The following is a 19,406-nucleotide window of genomic DNA, read 5'->3' on the forward strand; positions in this document are numbered from 1 at the left end:
GCGCATCCGGAAATCATGCCGAGAATCGGCATGCAATCCGTCTCTATGATTACCTCCGTCCCGATCAGATAGTCCTTGTCGGCCTTCACCGCCGAAACGATACCCCAGAGTTCGCGTTTAACCTGGGCGTATCCTCGCTGCCGTTCGCTGAGGACCTTCGCACCGAATCGGATCGGGAACCGATTGCCGTCCTCGTCTTCTTGGTTGACGACCCACCCGATTCCGGTCGGACTCGTGTCAACCGTTATGTACACTGGGGTGCCCTTCCTGTAGACGGCCTTTCGGAGCGCCGGTGCTGCCGAAAGAGCCTCCTTCAGCTTCCGGACCGACTCCGTGTGCTTGTCTAGCCATTCGAATCTTCGCCCTTTCCTCAGTAATCCGTATAGCGGCTCCGCAACGTGGGCGTAATGCGGGATCCATATGTGGTAGAATGCGCATGCCCCCAGGAATCTTCGCACTTCCGTGACCGAGCTGCAGTCGGGCTTCATCGCGGAGATGGCTTCTACCTTTGCCGGAGACGGTTTCCGGCCATATGGCCCACATAAGTGTCCGACCACCATGATTTCCGACTGCCCGAAGGCTGATTTCTCCCCCGAGAAGGTGAGCCTCGCCTCCTCTAGCCTTTGCAGCACCTTCTCGCAGTCGTCGATGTGCGCCGTCACGAATCGCCGGCATCCGTCCGGCCCGATCGTCTCGTCCTTCTCTTCTACCGGGCATCCCTTGATCGGGATGTCGTCTAGAAACGGCATGGTGATGTTCGGGATGCAGTCCCTCAGCACCTTGTTCATCGCATTCACCATGTGGGCCACCGAGTTGGTCCCTCCTTGCGGCAGCGTACACATCCGCACTAGGCCGAGGGGAGTTCGCATCGTCGTAATGTCTCTGCTCTCCACGGCTAGCTGGAACTGGTCATACCCTGAGTATAGATCACCGACCGAGTAAATCGACCTTCCGGCGAAGGCCTCCGCGAACTCGTCTATGGTCGGTCCGATCCCCGCGTTCCGAATGGTCACTCTATTGACCGGCTGCAGGTCCTGAATGAAGCGCAATGATCCGTTTTTCTTTGGTACGGTAAACCAGCGGTTTGAATACGGGGCGCTCGACGGCTCGAGAATGCCCATATCAACTTTCTGCTTCAACAGCTCCATCAACTTCGGGATGTGAGCTCTCGGAACCGAAATTGGCTTGAGATTCCACGGTACATGCGGTACCGTGAATATCACCATCGGCTCTACGATCGTCGGGTCCACGCACCCGATTTCCTCCGGCGAGAATGCGAAGGCTTTCCCGTGCCTTCCGAGCATTCTCCGGAACCGGTCTTCCTCCGCCGGCAGTAGGAACCCGCCCCCACCGATCTTCAGCTCGCGGAGCGTCTCGTTGGTGAAGGTGTGTCCTATGCAGGCCCGATCTCGTAAGTTGGGGTCCGATGCAACCCCTTTAATCCGGGATTCACTGCCCTCTGGTAAGGGCGCCGCAACTGGCCTCACCTTCCGGTCCACCGTCTTGTACTTGGTGCTCACCCGGGCCGTCCGTTCCGACTCGAGCCCTCGACCGAAGTCCGCGATGACTTCGTACATTTCTTCGGAACATACCGGTATCGTCCGGTCTTCGTTAAGGTCTTCTTCGACTACCTTCCCCAGCATTCCCAAGGTGTCGTCGAAAGAGACTGCCTCCACGGCTCCGTTGATTCCTTCGTCAGAGCCGAGAACTCCGCACGCCCGAAGTCTCCCCTCCGTCTTTGTTTTCTCTCGGCCGGTGATGCCGACCATCGTACATGCTCCGCTGTCGGAGAAGCAAAATTTCCTACCTATTGTACACGGTTTTATCGTACAGATGTGGGGTTTTCCCGGAGCATCCGGACTGTCGCGGCCCCACGCCTTGGCAGTCCTCTCTAAAAATCCTCTCGGGTTTCGGAACCGAGGGAATCGCGGTTACGTTCGTGGTTCGGCCTTACCGTCAGAAACTGGACCGAATGGCGCCCATCTTGGCTTTTGACTCTCGCGTAGGCCGAACCATTGTCCAGCACTTTGGTCTCCATTCGCGCCGCCGTGATGTACGGCTCTCCCAGAATGACCGGATGCGAAGACGTCTCCTGCACGAAGAAGTGCTGGTCAATCTCGACGTCGCCAATCTTGACTCGCACATTCGGACAGGCCCCGTGCAGTTCCTCGGTGGCGCGCGTTGCTGCCCTTATTTTCCACCCGTGCTTGGTGTTGATCGGCCATTTGCCCTTCTTATAGAAGTCCATGGACATCAAATTGATCTCCGATCCGTGGTCCACCAAAGCTGTCACCGGTTCCTGGACATCGCCGATCTTCACCGGGGTTTCCGTGGTCGCTCGGGCCCAGTGTGGCCTCGAATAGTGGCTTTCCGCCCACTCGTCTCCCAGCGCCATGTCGTCTAGGTGCGTCGTCCGCACTTCCACCGGTCTTTCCGGTTCTGTCTCCGTCGACAGCCTCTTCCGTTTCACCAAGTCCACGATGGAGTCGTGGAACTCCTTCTTGGCGATTCCCAGCACCTCTCGTAACGACAACTCCACCTTGCTGTCGAGGATCCGTTCCTCCAGGACCTTCCGTAAGTCCGTGGTCCTTTCTATCTCCGTCCCCAGACGGTACCCGCCCTTCTGGGGTTTATCTTGCGTGCCGGCCCCGCCGGATTCGTCCCGTCGTGGCCCGGACCGGGTCTCGTATCGTTGTGAGGGCCCGGTCGTCCCGGGTTTCCCCACCCGCTTCTCTTCTACCAGAGCCTCGTAGTTCTGGCAAGCGGCTTCCACGAAGCCCGTCCGTTCCTCGACCGGGTCGCTCCACCCGGTCATCTCCCGTACCCGTTTCTCCGCACGGTCCGATTCCTCCCCTTTAAGCCTTGCACCGGCAAGGCCTTCCAGCATCGTCGGCCAGAATCCGGCTTTGCTTTCCCTTCGGGCCTCGCCGCCCCCGACTCGAATGCCGGCCGACGCCGAGTAGTGGACGGTTTCCGCGTGTCGGGCCGCCGCCTCTTCCATCAACCTTTTCATACCACCTTTTCCGTCGTTTCGGCTCAGGGCCCTTCGGGTGTCGCTGGCATGCACCCGTCCTTCCCACAGGTACACCACCCTGTCCCTCAGCGCCTCCGCGAAGTCGCCGCAGTCCTTCCGAATGTGGCCGACTTCATCGCACTACATGCACCTGTTTCCTGCCGCCGGCCGTCGGTCACGAGCCGGTTCGCCACCTTCCCTTCGGGCTTGCGCGATTTGGAGGTCCTTTACCGCCCTCGTCAATTCCTCCAGCGCCGCTCCTCCGGTTGAGCCTCTGACTACGCCGGTCGAAGCCGAACCGGTTTCCAACCACTCTCGGGTCTCTTCCTTTCGCACCCGTGGCGCTGGTTCGAACTTCCTTGCTGCGACCGAGCCCGACCCGGTTACCCCGTTATCCGCCCATTCTCGCCGTTTGTCGAAACGGCCACAGACCTTCTTGACAGCCGCCCAGTCGGTAGTGAGCCCGTCTTCGGTTTCCAGCAAGAGGCCCACTTGCTCCCGATCCCGCTCGTCGACCGACTTGACAAACAGCAAGACCCGGCTCGTGTCCAGGATGGTTCGGTCGAGCGCCGAAAGGCGCGCAAAGTTTTCCTCGAACTCCCGGAGGAGTGCCGACGCGTTTCTTCCCTTCCCCGGGGACTCCACCCATTCCATGAACCTTCGCTTCGAAAGCCGGAGCGTGTCGTCCAGCCCGTATTTCTCTAGGAGCCGACCTTCGAACTCCTCCCAGGTACGGCTCTCCGCCCGCACCTCGAGCACCTCCGCATGGATGCTCGGCATCGCCACTCGGGGAAATCCGGCAAGACGCCTTCCTTCCGGAATGTCCCGCATCAGCATCTCTGCACCGTAGGACGCCAAATACTTCGTGGCATCCTTCCCATCGAACCGGCCGATCGTACCGACGACCGCCTCAATAGCTCTGTCGAGGGCACCGGTGCTCTCGCGCGCGTTTACAATCCGATCCACGGCCGAAGCCATGGCCTCTGCGAGATCCGACCCCCTCATCTTCTGCTCTTCTGCCGCCTCTTTCACGTCGGGTTCACCAAGATGTCGGGATATTATGCAAGTGCGTGTGGAATCGAGGCGGGACCGCGGGGGTCTCGAACCAAAGAGCAAGCGAGGGAGGGGAAAGAGAGAGAACCGGCTACGCAGGACCGGGGTACACAGGGACACGGCCCTTCAGCACGGAGAACACGAACAGACACCGACACAGACAGATGCGAATGGCTAAATGTGTATATTAAGAAAAACGGCTAACACGACTACAACCCTCGACGGGGCACAGGTTGGTTACGACCGAACAGGCCGGCGAACAGATGCCGATGCCTGTTCACTTCGACGCTCAAAGGGGCTGTAGCTGGTCGGAGGTGCTGCCGGAAGCACTCGGGCGTTCCTCGAAAACAGCGCGAGCCTCCTCGGAACCCTGCACGGAAAGCTATGGGGCTCAAGAAGGAAGGAAACAGAGAGCGAAGCGTCCAGAAACGGTCCGGCAGCACTTCGTCCTCTCTGCGCGAGATATCCCTGCAACAGCTCTTTCCCGCTCCTTATATATGCCGACGAGCAGGCCGTCCTGTCAGCTTTATTCCCTGTCCCTTTTGGACAGGGATCCGCTCCGTTTTTCACGCATCCGCGTAGTTACGCCGCCGACTCGTACAGTTCGCGCGCGCGACCGAAAAGACTGTTCGCGCGGTCTTTGTCTCCACTTGAGTTAGGGCCCGTTCCTGCCGATTATCCTCCTAATTCGCTTCTATGTACTACTTGGAGCGTGCGCGCGTGAAGAACCGGTTCCCACGCCTTGGTGCGCCGATTCCGCCTATGGACGGTTTTCTTCACGACAACGTGAAGGGCGGCAAGGGAGCATGGAGATGGAAGAAGACTTCGACTTTGAGGAGATGATGGCAAAGATCGTGATGGAAGCCGGACGGAAGATGGCGAAGCGAGATGTGGCTCAACAAGCCGTCGAAAGGGTGGTCGATCGAGTCGGCCGGTTCAATGGGAATGAGGTCCTAAAAATTTTGGGAGCCTACAAGGCCGAGATGGCGAAAGGGGGCGTAGACGAGGCGATGCGGCTAGAGTAATTTCCTCGAGTGGCGGCCGTATCGGTGCACAAGGAGGTCAAGGAGCTACGAGAAGCTCATGAGTCATGGGTGTCCTTTGAGGGAGCCCTATTGGAGGCGTACGGGTACACAAAACCGGAAGGAAGAGGTCAACATGAGTTCGATCGGTGGGTGTGCCGGCAACATGATGCGAGGCGGTCGGCCACAACACGGCCCGCGAGCGGCGGAGAAGAGAGAACGGCGAGTGAGTACGCACTACCGCCGGAAGAGAGCTCAACGCAAAACGGTTCGGAGGAGCTCGACCTAGAGGTGCTAATACGGGAGGCATGCAGGCTTGTGAAGGCGAAAATCAGAGCCGAAGAAGGGCTTGTTATGGAGTCGGGCCGGAGGCGATCGGAGGATGCAGATGAAGAAGCCTCCCTAGACGTAGAAGACGGGGGCCTATACGGAGGCCGAAAGAGCGTACGACGGCAACATGGGAGAGGGTGCGGAGCAAGCAACCCTCTTGCCTTGCGGTGAAGGGTCGGCCATGGAGGCCGGTAACTAAGGATTCGAGACACGGCAGCCCAAAACATCAAGTGGGAAGGCGAGTGGCCGAAACGACGACGAAGGGGAGGCGACAAGCATAATTGAGGCTTGCATAATCGGAGGCGGGTTAGCCGCGGACAACGACGTCCGAACAGAAGCGGCTACGGACACAACAAGCGGCGGTGCCGGGTCCTTACCCACACCGGTCCTAGAGGCTCCGGCGGCCGGCCCGAGTGCCGGCATGAGACCTAGAGCAACGGGTGGTGACGGCAGCAAGGCGGGCTACCATGACGGGGAGAACGACGACGAAGGGGAGGCGGCAAGCATAATTGAGGCTTGCATAATCGGAGGCGGGTTAGCCGCGAACAACGACGTCCGAACGGAAGCGGCTACAGACACAACGAGTGGCGGTGCCGGGTCCTTACCCACACCGGTCCTAGAGGCTCCGGCGGCCGGCCCGAGTGCCGGCATGAGACCTAGAGCGACGGGCAGTGGTGGCGGCAAGGCGGGCTACCACAACGGCGAGAACGATGACGAAGGGGAGGCGGCAAGCATAATTGAGGCTTGCATAATCGGAGGCGGGTTAGCTGCGGACAATGACGTCCGAACGGAAGCGGCTACGGACACAACGAGCGGCGGTGCCGGGTCCTTACCCACACCGGTCCTAGAGGCTTCGGCGGCCGGCCCGAGTGCCGGCATGAGACCTAGAGCGACGGGCAGTGGCTGTCAGGAACTCTATTAAGGCAGAGAAGGAATTAGTACTAAAAGAAGGATTAGTACTATTGTTGGAGAATAGTACTAAGACAGAGAAGGATTAGTACTATGAGAGGTGTCGAACTTTGAGAGAAGGAATGAGTGAGTGAGAAAGAGAGAGAGAGAGAGAGAGAGAGAGAATGATGATGCGAAAGATATATGTATTATATGAAGGAAGATATACAACAGTAGTTAGAAGGCTTAAGACTGGCGTTGAACCGATTTGGTTCGAACTAATGCCTTGCGCCTCCTTTTATAGTGTCTTCAGGAATACTCCTGAAGTTTCTAGAATGTTCCAGAGAAATCTGGAATATACATCAATTTCCCAATAAAACCTAAATGAAAATAATATCCTTCAAATTACAATTCATAACCTAATGGTAAAGTCTCGACCCGTGTAACAAAAGGTTATGGGTTCGAGTCTAGTTATGACACTATCCCCCCTTTAAAACGACGAGTTCCACGAGTCGTTTTGGATTGAGGACCCGGTTTCTCGGGATATCGTCGATGGAAGTCTTCTAGAAGAGCACGAGCATTGGTCACATTCTCGATCGGTTCCCAAGTACGCTCGCTGGGACTATATCCTAGCCAATCGACTAGATAGTAGAGCTTGTTGCGAACAATCTTGGAATCGAGGATGGCAGCGACCTCATACTCAGGTCCATCTTCGAGCTCGATAGGAGGTGGTGGTTGTATAGTACGTCCTGGGATAGTGCTCTCGTGATAGGGTTCGAGGAGAGAACTATGAAACACCGGATGTATCCGAAGTTGCGGAGGTAGCTCGAGACGAAAAGCGACATCATTAATCTTCCCGATAATACGGAAAGGACCTAATCGCCGATAATCCAACTTCTCACATGGGCGAGTAGTCTTGATGTGTCGTCGTAGCAGCCACACCCGATCTCCAATGTTAAAACTGGATGGAAGTCGATGACGATCTGCGTAGTCCTTGTGTGATTGTTGAGCTTGCTGGAGTTGAGTAGATAAATCCGCTTGTATCTTGCGTAACCGCTCCAAACGATCCTCCGCGCAAGGATTTGTGGACACTTCTGGGGTTTCAAGGACACACCACCGGGGATGATATCCCGTATAAGCGTAGAATGGCGTGACTTTAGTCGATGCGTGGATAGCGTTATTATAGGCAAATTCGGCGAACTGAAGAATATCTGCCCAGTCATTCTGATGATAGTTGAGAAAGCACCGCAGATACTGCTCCAGTGTTTGATTTGTTCGTTCGGCTTGACCGTCGGTTTGTGGGTGGTAGCCGGAGGAGAGGTTACAAGTGACCTTCAGCATTTTAAAAAGGTGCTTCCAGAATTTTGACACAAACTGGGGTCCACGATCGCTGATGATATTATCAGGGAGTCCATGATGCCGACATACTTCCCGCATGACAATTTCGGCGGTGTCTTCACTAGATATTTCTTTAGTACAGGGTAAGAAATGAGCCATCTTCGTATATCGATCCACCACTGTGAGAATCGCACTGAATCCCTTAGAGACTGGAAGATCTGTAATGAAGTCAAGAGCAATGGATTGCCATGGCTTGCTTGGAATTGGTAATGGTTCTAATAAACCATATGGATGATGTCTTGGCATTTTCGCTCTGCAGCATGTATCGCAAGTCCGAACAAAATCTTCGACAAATTGTCGCATACGGGGCCACCAGAATGATCGTTGTACTAAATCTAATGTTTTAGTACTACCAAAATGTCCTGCTGTATATGTGTCATGGCAATTTTGTACTACTCGAAGGCGGCAAGAACCATTAGGAACATACAAAAGTTCTTTAAAGAAGAGTAATCCATCACAGTATTTGAATTGCCGATAATCCGTACCTGGTGATTGTGATTGTGAACATGACGCTCGAGAGGGGTCAATTTGTGCTAGTATAGCTTGGGCGAAAGCGTCAGTCTTCAAGTCCTCACGTATAGTATTGGTAATGTCGGAATCCACGGGCATGTCAAAGACCTGTGCTGCTTGCAGTCGTGCTGGACCCAAGATTACTTGCTTCTGGTTATCGAAAGCTGGCTCACCGGGACGTGGTGTTAGATACGAACGCCGTGATAATGCATCTGCCTTCCCTTGGTGCTTCCCCGGACGATATGTAATTTTGAAGTCGAAGCGTGTGAGGAAGTGGGCCCACCGAGCTTGACGTCGATTCAGTACACGAGCATCTTGAAAGTAGGCAAGGTTCTTGTGGTCACTGAATACAGTGACCTGATGAGGAGATCCCTCCAGGAAATGCCTCCATTGCATAAAAGAATCAACTATTGCTAATAGCTCTTTATCATGAATTTCGTAGTTGATTTCGGCGGCGTCAAACTTACGGGAGTGGAAAGCCACAGGATGTAGCTTCTCGTCGTTACCCTGTTGTGACAGAATGCTCCCCAATGCGAAATCCGATGCGTCAGCTTCGATAATGAATGGTTTTTCCGGATCCACATGACCTAAAATTGGAGCTGATGTAAACGCCTTCTTAAGACTCTCGAAAGCCATGTCCGTCTCTTTAGACCAAATGAATGATTGTCCCTTCCTGGTGAGCTGTGTGAGAGGCAGCACAATTTTTGAGTAATTTTGTATGAACTTTCGGTAAAAATTTGCAAAGCCTAGGAAGCATTGCACATCCCGCACCGAATGCGGAGTGTGCCATTCTATCACCGTTTTGACCTTGGCTGGGTCCATAGATATGCCTTCTGAGGAGATGACATAGCCGAGAAATTCCACTTGGTTGCACCCGAAACTACATTTCTCCAACTTTGCATACAGACCATGTTCTCGAAGTCGTTTTAGTACTAATAGTACATGAGAATCATGTTCTTCTTGGGTCTTTGAATAAACCAGTAGATCATCCAAATAGATGATCAAAAAATCATCCAAGAGATCTCGAAATATATCATTCGCCATGTGCTGGAAGACTGCCGGCGCATTAGTGAGTCCGAACGGCATGACCGTATACTCGAAGTGCCCATATCTGGTGCGAAACGCGGTCTTCCATTCATCTCCTGGTCGGATCCGTACGAGGTTATAGGCTCCTCGTAAGTCGATCTTCGTGAAGAACCTGGCACCGTTGATCCGTTCTAAAAGACTTGAGATAAGGGGAAGAGCATACCTATTTCTTACTGTGACCTTATTCAAGCCACGGTAATCTACAACGAGTCGAAGCGAGCCATCTTTTTTCTTGACGAAGAAAATGGGTGCGCCGGCTGGAGATTTCGAATGCCGAATGAAACCGTTCTCCAAATTCTCCTCTATATAGGCTCGAAGGACTTCTAGCTCGGTTGGTGACAAATTGTAGATCGGCCCCCATGGCGGCTCTTTTCCCGGTTGTAAGTCGATGGCGCAATCGTACGGCCGATGATGAGGAAGTGTGTTGGCTTGTACTTTATCGAACACATCAGCATACTGACGATACTTCTCGGGAAGTTGAACGGTGGACTCCTCTTTGGTGGTGTTGGAGGGTTGTACTGATATTGCGAAGAGAAACATTTCCTCCTTGCGCCCTTCCTCACGCAACTGACGTAGCGAAATGGTTGCAACCTTCTGGGTAGATCCTTGGGTTTGTCGCAACCGGATTTCCCTTGTCCTCCAATCTATGTCTGGGTTATGTAACTCGAACCATGGTAATCCTAAAACTATGGGATGTTCTGGAATACTAATAATATTAAATGATACTACACATGTTAAGTTATCTAGGACAATATTAACGGGTTCCGACTCTTCTATGATATTACCAGAAGCAATGGGACGACCATCAATGACTACTACTGAGGCTGGACATGGGAGCTTTCTGAGAGATATCTGATGAGCTCGGGCAAAATTCCTATCCATGAAGCAAGAATTAGCTCCGGAATCTAGAAGGGCTAAGGTATGTACTGGAGGGGTACTTTTAGTACTAACTGCTACTTGGGCTACGAACACATCACTAACTTGCTTAGAGGGAATGGAACCACTAATGGGCTGCACAGATCTAGGGCTGTCCAACCAAACGGCTCCTATTTTGGCTGGACTTAGTCGTTTAACTCTTCTTCTAATTGGCTAAGGACATCAAATTTGTTTGCGAGATTCAGACTATTAGTACTATTAGGACTATTATGACTATGAGGACTATCAGAGATTCCTACTGAAATAGACTCGGGTTTAGTATAGTCAGAACTAACAACGACTTGGTTTACCTGCCTTCTTGGTCTATGGGGACAGTTTATCGCGATATGCCCTGGTCCACCGCAATAAAGGCATAATCGGTTTGTTCGGCGTCGTTGCTTTTCCTCCTCCGATAGCGGCCCACGACGACGTGTAGTGTCAATTTCCATTGGAGTTGGAGTACTTACTGGAGGCGCATTATGTGACTCCCTTTGAAAAGGTTTTGCTACCACTGAGGCATAGGTAGGCTCGGATCTTGCCCTCGGCATCTGAAATTGTCGTTCCGAACGTCGCTCGAAGAGGCGGTTGTCACATCTGACCGCTCGACTGATTGCTTCTGTTAATGATTTTGGCTCTTCAGGGAAAGTCAAGAGTAAATCCTTGACATCGTTGCGTAGACCATAGCGGAACTGCTCCATCAATGCTTGATCATCCCAGGGGATATCGGCGGCGAGTAGGCGGAAATCTGCAGCATATGCGGAGGCTGGACGGTCACCTTGGCGTAATCGCCGGATTTTGTTGATTGCAGTCCTTATGCTGTCAGTATCTCCAAAACATGCTTTAAACTCACTTATGAATTCTTCAAAATTATTTAGTACTGGAGATTCCTTTTCTAGTAGCGGAGCGAACCATGCTAATGCTGAGCCATTTAACAACGTGCCTACTAAACCCACTCGTGATGCATCGGTGGGATATCGGGACGGATGCATTTGAATAACTAACCGTACCTGGTTAAGAAACCCTCTAAACTGCGATCGCGTTCCATCGAACTTCGTGGGAAGGCCAATCTTGGGTTCTTTATGAATCCCTTGTGCTCCGTGCCCTTGTTGTTGCATTGCTACGATGGTTGCTTCGAGTTGTTGCACGCGTAACGCAAGTTCCCCATGCTGTTGTTGCGTTTGCTGCTTTTCTAAGGAAATTTGCTGAAGATCCCCCAACAAGCGTTGATTTTCTTGTTCCAAAGCATGAAACTTCTCTTTCAAGCATTGAAATTCCGAGAAAACGGATTGATACTCTTCAGCGCTAACGGTGGCCATGGGATGAAGGAAAAGGGAAATAAGAGACTAGTAGGAAAGGAGGGAGACAGAAGGAAGAGGGAGAGAAAAGACCAGACAGGCACCCAGAAATCGGTTCAAACTGTCAGGAACTCTATTAAGGCAGAGAAGGAATTAGTACTAAAAGAAGGATTAGTACTATTGTTGGAGAATAGTACTAAGACAGAGAAGGATTAGTACTATGAGAGGTGTCGAACTTTGAGAGAAGGAATGAGTGAGTGAGAAAGAGAGAGAGAGAGAGAGAGAGAGAGAATGATGATGCGAAAGATATATGTATTATATGAAGGAAGATATACAACAGTAGTTAGAAGGCTTAAGACTGGCGTTGAACCGATTTGGTTCGAACTAATGCCTTGCGCCTCCTTTTATAGTGTCTTCAGGAATACTCCTGAAGTTTCTAGAATGTTCCAGAGAAATCTGGAATATACATCAATTTCCCAATAAAACCTAAATGAAAATAATATCCTTCAAATTACAATTCATAACCTAATGGTAAAGTCTCGACCCGTGTAACAAAAGGTTATGGGTTCGAGTCTAGTTATGACAGTGGCGACGGCAAGGCGGGTTACCACGACGGCGAGAACGACGAGGAAGAGGTGGCGGCAAGCATAATAGAGGCTTGCGGAATCAGAGATGGGGGAGCCGCGGACAACGATGTCCGGACGGAGGCGGCTACAGCAACGACGAGCGGAGGTGCCGGGACCTTACCCACACCTATTCTAGAGACTTCGGCGGTCGGCCCCGAGAGCCCACGTGAGGCCGGAGAGACAGAAGGTGGCGGCGGCAATGCGGACGATCGAAACGACGGCGAGGAAGGTCATAGCGGACGGAGGGGAGACCCCTCGACATCGGGGCCGGAGACTACGGTGGTTGCACTCGAATGCCAACATAAGACCGGAGAGAAGGGTGGTGGCCGTGAGGAGGCATGGCCCGGAGCGACCACGTGTGAAGATGAGGATGAGAGGCCCGGAACAGGCATATACAAGAGGACCGACGGAGAGGTTGGGAGCGGCAAGGAGGAGAGAGTCGGGAATCGACCCGACCGGAAGATGAACCGGTCGATAATCCGACACGACTGGAAGACGAGGCGGAAAAAGATTGGAGCGGGGTCCGGTCAACCGGGCCCGAACCAAAGAAGAGCCGGCAAGGCCAGATTTGTGCGGACAAACATGTACCGGCCGGTTACGATTACGGAAGGGAGCCGACCAAACCGGAACTCGATTGGCCGAGACCGATCCGGGCGAAGGCTAAGTCGGCATTATTGGAGGTCGAGGCGTACGAGCCACAACACACGGTGGGAGCCGGTGAGCGCGAGAGCGAGGAGGCTAACCGGGCACGACAAGTACGGGTCGGTAAGAGGCCGAGAGCAAGAGGGACCCTCCCCACCTATTCTAGAGACTTCGGCGGTTGCGGATCAACATAAGACCGAAGAGACGGCGGGTGGCGACGAGGAGTTGGGGACCGGAACAGACGAGGCTACCGGAACGGGTACCCGGTGTGTGAAGACGGACGAGCACGACCCAGATGGCAAACCGGAGTCAGAAGAGGCTACGGCAACAAAGGACAAAGAGACCAACGCGGAGGTTGGGTTTATGGCGGATGAAGCGTGTAACACGAAGCATGCACTACGGACGGCAAAGGGCCAAGAAGCAAGCATGCACCTGGAAGAGCGGCAACGAGTGACCCGCAACGGCGGACAGGTCGAGCCTATGGAAGGCAAGCGCGGAGCAGGAAGAGTCGACATGCCGAGGTGTTCGGCATGCGGAGACGATAAAACCAAAGGAGGAACGTACACAACACGTAAAGGGCGGAATCCGTAGTGCGATTGGAGAGATCGGGAGCGCACCCGGAGGACATACGAGCCTTTGCGAGGAATGCACGCGGCGAGAGATGGAGCGGTGAGGTGCTGGTATCAGCGGATGATCGGCGAGCATGGAAGGCTATGTCTTCAGAACCGGAGGTGCGTGGAGAGCAACGGGCTACGCGCCGGGAAGAGGAAGCGCGGCATCCCGGAAGGCATGCGAGGCCAAGCGGGCCAAGAGGACGAGAGTCAGGATGAAGCAATAACGGGAGTCGCGAAGGACACTGACATGATGGTCGGGATGACGATACGCTCTACGGCGAGAGAGCACAGTGAGCAAAGGAGAAACGAGGAGCGCGTAATGAGGTCGCCGAGGGACCAAAGAACGAGCGCATGTTCGGGAGACAACAAGGGCACACGGAAAGAGCCTACGGAAGGTGAGCGCGGAACGGAGGGAATCGGCACGAGGTGTTCGAGACGAAGAGAGGATCGAGCCGGAGATAGAACACAAGCGGTACGCAAGGGGCAGAATCCGGCGAGCAAACGGGGTGACCAAGGGCCTAATCGGAGGACCTACGTGGCGGACAAAGAAAGAGTGACCGGATCGGCAATGGCGTTCGGGAGGACTGACTGGGCAGGAAGGCGAACGCAGTGGATATGGCAGTTCGAATGGGATCGATGTTTCGAGGACACACGGTGGACGTGGTGGATCAGGTGGAGCCGTCGGCTCAAGGACGTGTGACGGATACGGTGGAACGGGATGCTACGACGGTTCGTGTGGAAGGGACGGGCGTGCTCGAAATGGAAAACGAAGCCGAGCAAGGCCAACGAGGACACGACGGACCTCGGTTTTATCACCATGGCCGAAAAATCTCACCTCTTCTCCCTTCTTGGCACATACTGGTGGATGTGCGGTTTGGTGGGGGCGGATGTCGTGAAGATTTTCGTCCATAGGCGGAAACCGGGGTGGAATAGGAAAATCGGTGGTGTGCACCATGTGGAAATGTATACTAGGAAATGGTGCATAGAAATAAGAGGGGAAATTCTATCCCACATTGTAAGGTCCCTCCCTCCTTGGGCTATAAAAGGAAGGGAGGGGTCACTTATGAGGGGTTGCCCATTTTGCATTAGAGGGTATACCGTTAGATTTAGGGTTAGTTACATTCCTTCTTCTTCTTCTTCTTCTTCTCCCCCCCCCTTCGTGTTCGCTTAGGGTTTGCTTCAACTCGTCTCCTGCGCAAGACCCCGCTCGGCGCGACAAGCCCGTGAGCTCCCCGACCGGCGGCTTGGCAGCCGACGACTATTGTAACCTACCTTGGTCCGGCTCGAAGCCGGGAATGTATTCTTCCTTTTATATATATACATGTGCGTCTGTCTGTGTATATTCGCGTCTCTGTTGGTGTCAGGTGCTTCCCCTTTCCTGCGTTTCCTGTACATAAGGGCGTGAGTTGGGTCGGCCTGTGTGTGTGTGTGTGTGCGTGAGTCAGTGTCAAGCGTGCTCCCTCTCTTTCTCTCTCTCCCTTCGGTTGCTTCTGGTGTGCTTCTGGGATGCCCTGGAAACGGTGAAGTACGACTTCCTACGCTTCGTCACTCCCTAGTCCAAGACCCTCGTGGTCCCGCCTTTCTCCACGGACGCGCGTAACAATGCGACAACGTGAGAGTGGAAAGGGAAACCAACCGGAAGCTAAAGGCAGTTCGAGCAGATAACAGAGGCGAATACCGGGGGTAGTTCGAGGAGTATTGCCAGTCGAAGGGATTAGACTTGAATTCACCATGCCGAAGACGTCGGAATTGAACGAATTGGCTGAATGGATGAACTGGACCATAATGGAGAGAGTCCTAAGCATGCTAGCACATGCAAAGTTATCCAAGACGTCTTGGGTTGAGGCGCTGATGACGACGACATACGTGATTAACAAATCACCCTCAGCACCCTTGGAAGGAGACACACCACAAAGAGTATGGACCGAAGACGTGTCTTACCGGCATCTGAAGGTATTCGGTTGTCTCGCTTATGTGCATGTTGCAAAGGATAAGAGAGCAAAGTTGGATCCGAAGTCCCGGCCATGCATATTCCTTGGATATGGAGATGATGAGTTCGGCTACCGAGTGTAGGACTTGGTCGACAAGAAGGTGTTCCGAAGTCGAGACATAGTCTTCATGGAACACAAGACTATTGCCGACTGGGAGTCGGAGAAGAAGATAGCGGACTCCGGATTGACAGACAGAGATTGGTCGAAAGACAGAAGGACTCATCCAACCGGAAGCCGGACGACACTCAAAGAACCGGTCGGAGTCGGACCAGAATCTAGACATACCGAATAAGAAGTTTTGGACACCGGAATCGGTCAAGACCCCGAATCAGATTCGGATGAAGAACAAATGGAGGAATTGATAGTTGAAGACCAAGGATGGAGATACCCCCTCAGAGAGAGAAGAGCCCCCTGGAGATTTCCGGATGCAGATCACATATTGTTGAATGATGAGGGGGATCTGGAAAGCTTCGAAGAAGCAAAGAAAGACACCCACAACCTCAAGTGGTTGAGTGCCATGTAGGATGAGATGGATTCCCTAAATGAGAACCACACATACGAATTGACAGAGTTGCCGAAAGGAAAGAGGGCACTCCGGAACAAGTGGGTGTACAAGCTGAAACCGGGAGATGCTGGAAATCCACTGAGGTACAAGGCTCGGATCATGGTGAAGGGTTTTCAACAGAAGAAAGGAGTGTATTTCGACAAGATGTTTGCTCCGGTAGTAAAGATGACATCCATCCAGACGATATTGAGCATAGTGGCAAGCATGGATCTCGAGGTAGAGCAACTGGATGTCATGACGACATTGCTACATGGCGACCTCGAAGAAGAGATCTACTTGCAAGAACCAAAAGGATTTGAGAAGAAAGGGTAGGAGCACCTGGTGTGCCGGTTGAAGAAGAGCTTATATGGATTGAAGCAAGCTCCCCTCCCCGGTGTCGTGGCGTGGCTCGCCCAGAAGCATAGCGTTGTGTAGACAAAAGTTAACGTGAAAGTGAGGAAGGAATCACTGGGATTATGGACAGAAGAGAGGAAAGAGTAGACTCGATGAAGTGAATAGAGATTGACAACATATGGTAAGGTAAGATTTTTAAGAAATATGAGATATTGCAAGATAAGATATAAAATGATATTTGAGAAAATGTAGGAAATTTATAATCATTATCATGAAGAGTTACAAAATGGCTACGAGCATCGTTGGACCTTCGATTTTCATCTCACAAAGTAACCACTCTTCTCTTCCTTGATAGTAGACCATAATCTTCCCTTCAAGAATCTTTCGACAAGGATAAGACTCAAACCACCGCCCTTCCGTTTCAAGTTGAGGACCACAACCGCCATGCTAGTTCTCCTCTAGTTTTTGATGATCCCTCTCTCTCCCTCTTTGTCTGTTATGATCTATTATAATTCTCTCTTGATCCAATATAATTTGATTCAATCTTATTTCTTGGTATCTTTGTGACTACATCCCCTTCTCTTTTTATAGCAAAGGGATAGTCTTGCATGTGGTCCATGTGGTGCACATGCAGATAGGCTCTTGCATGTGTGCTATATGGTGCACATGTAATACATTACAATGTTTACACTATTTAATGCAAGTTCAAATAGACATGTTATGAGTATTGGCTAAGTGGTAGTGATTGATGCTTTCAAAGTTGAGGTTGTGGGTTTGAGTCCTCTCTAGTGAATGTAATGCAATTCTTTTTCTTTCTATAGCCGCTGTATATAATGTACTATATTATAAAATATATATAGTTTATATATCATGAATGTTGGCTAATTGCTAACATGTGAGGCTCATAAGGCGGAGGTTGTTAGTTCAAGTCCTCTCTTGTCCTCATAATATAGTGTTTTACTTTATTCACCTATAATGTATAATATTATATAAAACACTATCAAGATTTTTTTAATATTTTAGTTATGTATTTATCTTATTGTAGACTTTTGATGTGAAGCTTTCATACTTCACGACGCCGACAATCTTATAGGAAGTTTGACTCCTTCATGATTGACCAAGGGTACCACAAGACGCAAACCGACCACTGTGTGTTCGTGAAGAAATTTGACGGAGGTGACTTCCTGATACTCCTATTGTATGTAGACAACATGTTGATCGTCGGACCGGACCAAACCAAAATCGGAAATCTGAAGAAGGCTTTGAACCGAACCTTCTTAATGAAAGATTTGGGTTCGACGAGACAAATACTGGGGATGCACATAATCCAGGACTGGTTGAAGAAATTGCTATGGCTGTCACAGGAGAAGTACGTGACAAAGGTGCTTAAACGATTCAACATGACGGATGCGACGCCGGTCGGGTCGACACTTCCGACAAACTGCAAGTTGTCCAGAAAGCAGAGCCCGAAGACAAAGGTAGAGAAGTTAGACATGATGCAGATACAATATGCCTCTACCCGATGGTGTGCACCTGACCAGATATCGGATATGCAGTCGGAGTGGTGAATCGTGTTGAGTGAGAAAGCTCAACCGGATCCAGATCGGTTGAATAAGCAAGAGCCGGATCGGTCGGAGAGCCGAATCGGACTGAAACCGGTAGGCCGTTAGAGGCTTACGGATCTAGCCTAGTACGTAGGCATAGTTTTGGGAGTCAATGTCAATCGTTCGTATGAGCATTGAAGTACTTGTCAGTACTTTTGTCAGTACTTTTGTCAGTTCTTTATGGACTTGTATAAAGTGCTCTCTGAGCACATTCTATGTACAAAGAGTGTTATTATTTATGAATTGAGTTTATGTTCTGCTCTCTCTCTCTGTGTCTCTCCCGTGTATACTCTCAAGCTTCCATTGAACCTGTGTTTGTTCTCTGTCGCTACCCAGCTAAACCGTTTTTATCAAGCTTCCGCATGCTAACTTTAACATGGTATCAAGGCGCGAGGGTTGGGAATCCTCTGCAACCGACATACGCTTTTGAAGACAAACCGTAACACCCGGTGAAGAACAGAAGAGGATCGAGATGGACAAAGGTATCACAAATTCGCTTCCCATAGAAAAGCTTGACCGGAGTAACTATGCATCCTAGTTGTATAAAAGCCACCAATACCTAATGGGGCATGGATATTTGAGCTATGTGGAAGGAACTAACGAGGTAGCACCGGAGTTGGCACACAAGGACTTCCCGGTATGGGAACAAGGAGCGAGTAGAGTGTTGTACTGCCTCACGTCCTGTGTGCATGATCAGATACTGGGCTACATCAACGATGCAAAAACGCCGAAGGAGGCCTAGGAAAATCTTCGGAAGATTTTCGCCGCAAGTACCGCAGCCTGTAAGTTGCAGCTCCGGCAAGAGCTGAACAACATCCGACAGAGAGATATATCGGTTACGAAGTACACCACCAAAATAAAGGAGATTTGTGACGCGCTCGGGTCCATCAATGTCACGGTGGACGAAGAAGAAATGGTTCAAATCTGCCTTGGTGGTCTAGCACAACCGTATGGGCCAATCTGAACGGCAATTTGCACCCGGGAGAAGCCATCGTCCTTCTTCGACTTACAATCAATGTTGAGGATGAAAGAAAACCACGCGAGTGGGTCGATGACCACTCAACCGGATAGCTGGATGTTTTACATGGAGGCGGATTGGCCCCTCGTGGGCGTGGAGGATGAGGGGGGTCGTCATGCAATGGAGGCGGCCGACAAGAGCAGAATCGAAGGCACCGAGATAGTGCCAACAACAGTTCCGGACCTTCCATGAGCAGGGGGAGTCAAAACGGTGCCGGAAACTGGCAAGGGAAGGCCTACTTGGAATGTTTGTATTGTGGCAAGAAAGGCCACAAAGAAAGCGAGTGCTGGAAGAAGCGCTCCGATTCGGACAAATCTGGATCCGGCAAGGCCGGACAGGGAAATTGGCAAAGCTCGCACTACGTAGAAGGATCAGAAGGATCCGGAGCTGGGAAAACCGGAAAGGGACCAACATTTGTGATGAAGCACAAGGCTAACTCGATGAAGGAGACTACTTCCAAATCAGAGGAAGTATGGAATGTTGATTTTGGAGTGTCAAACCAC

The sequence above is a fragment of the Azolla caroliniana genome, unplaced genomic scaffold (assembly GCF_043228905.1).
Source record: "Azolla caroliniana isolate FFs.n. ecotype wild unplaced genomic scaffold, voAzoCaro1.0.p SCAF_21, whole genome shotgun sequence".
In the NCBI taxonomy this organism is placed as follows: domain Eukaryota; kingdom Viridiplantae; phylum Streptophyta; class Polypodiopsida; order Salviniales; family Salviniaceae; genus Azolla; species Azolla caroliniana.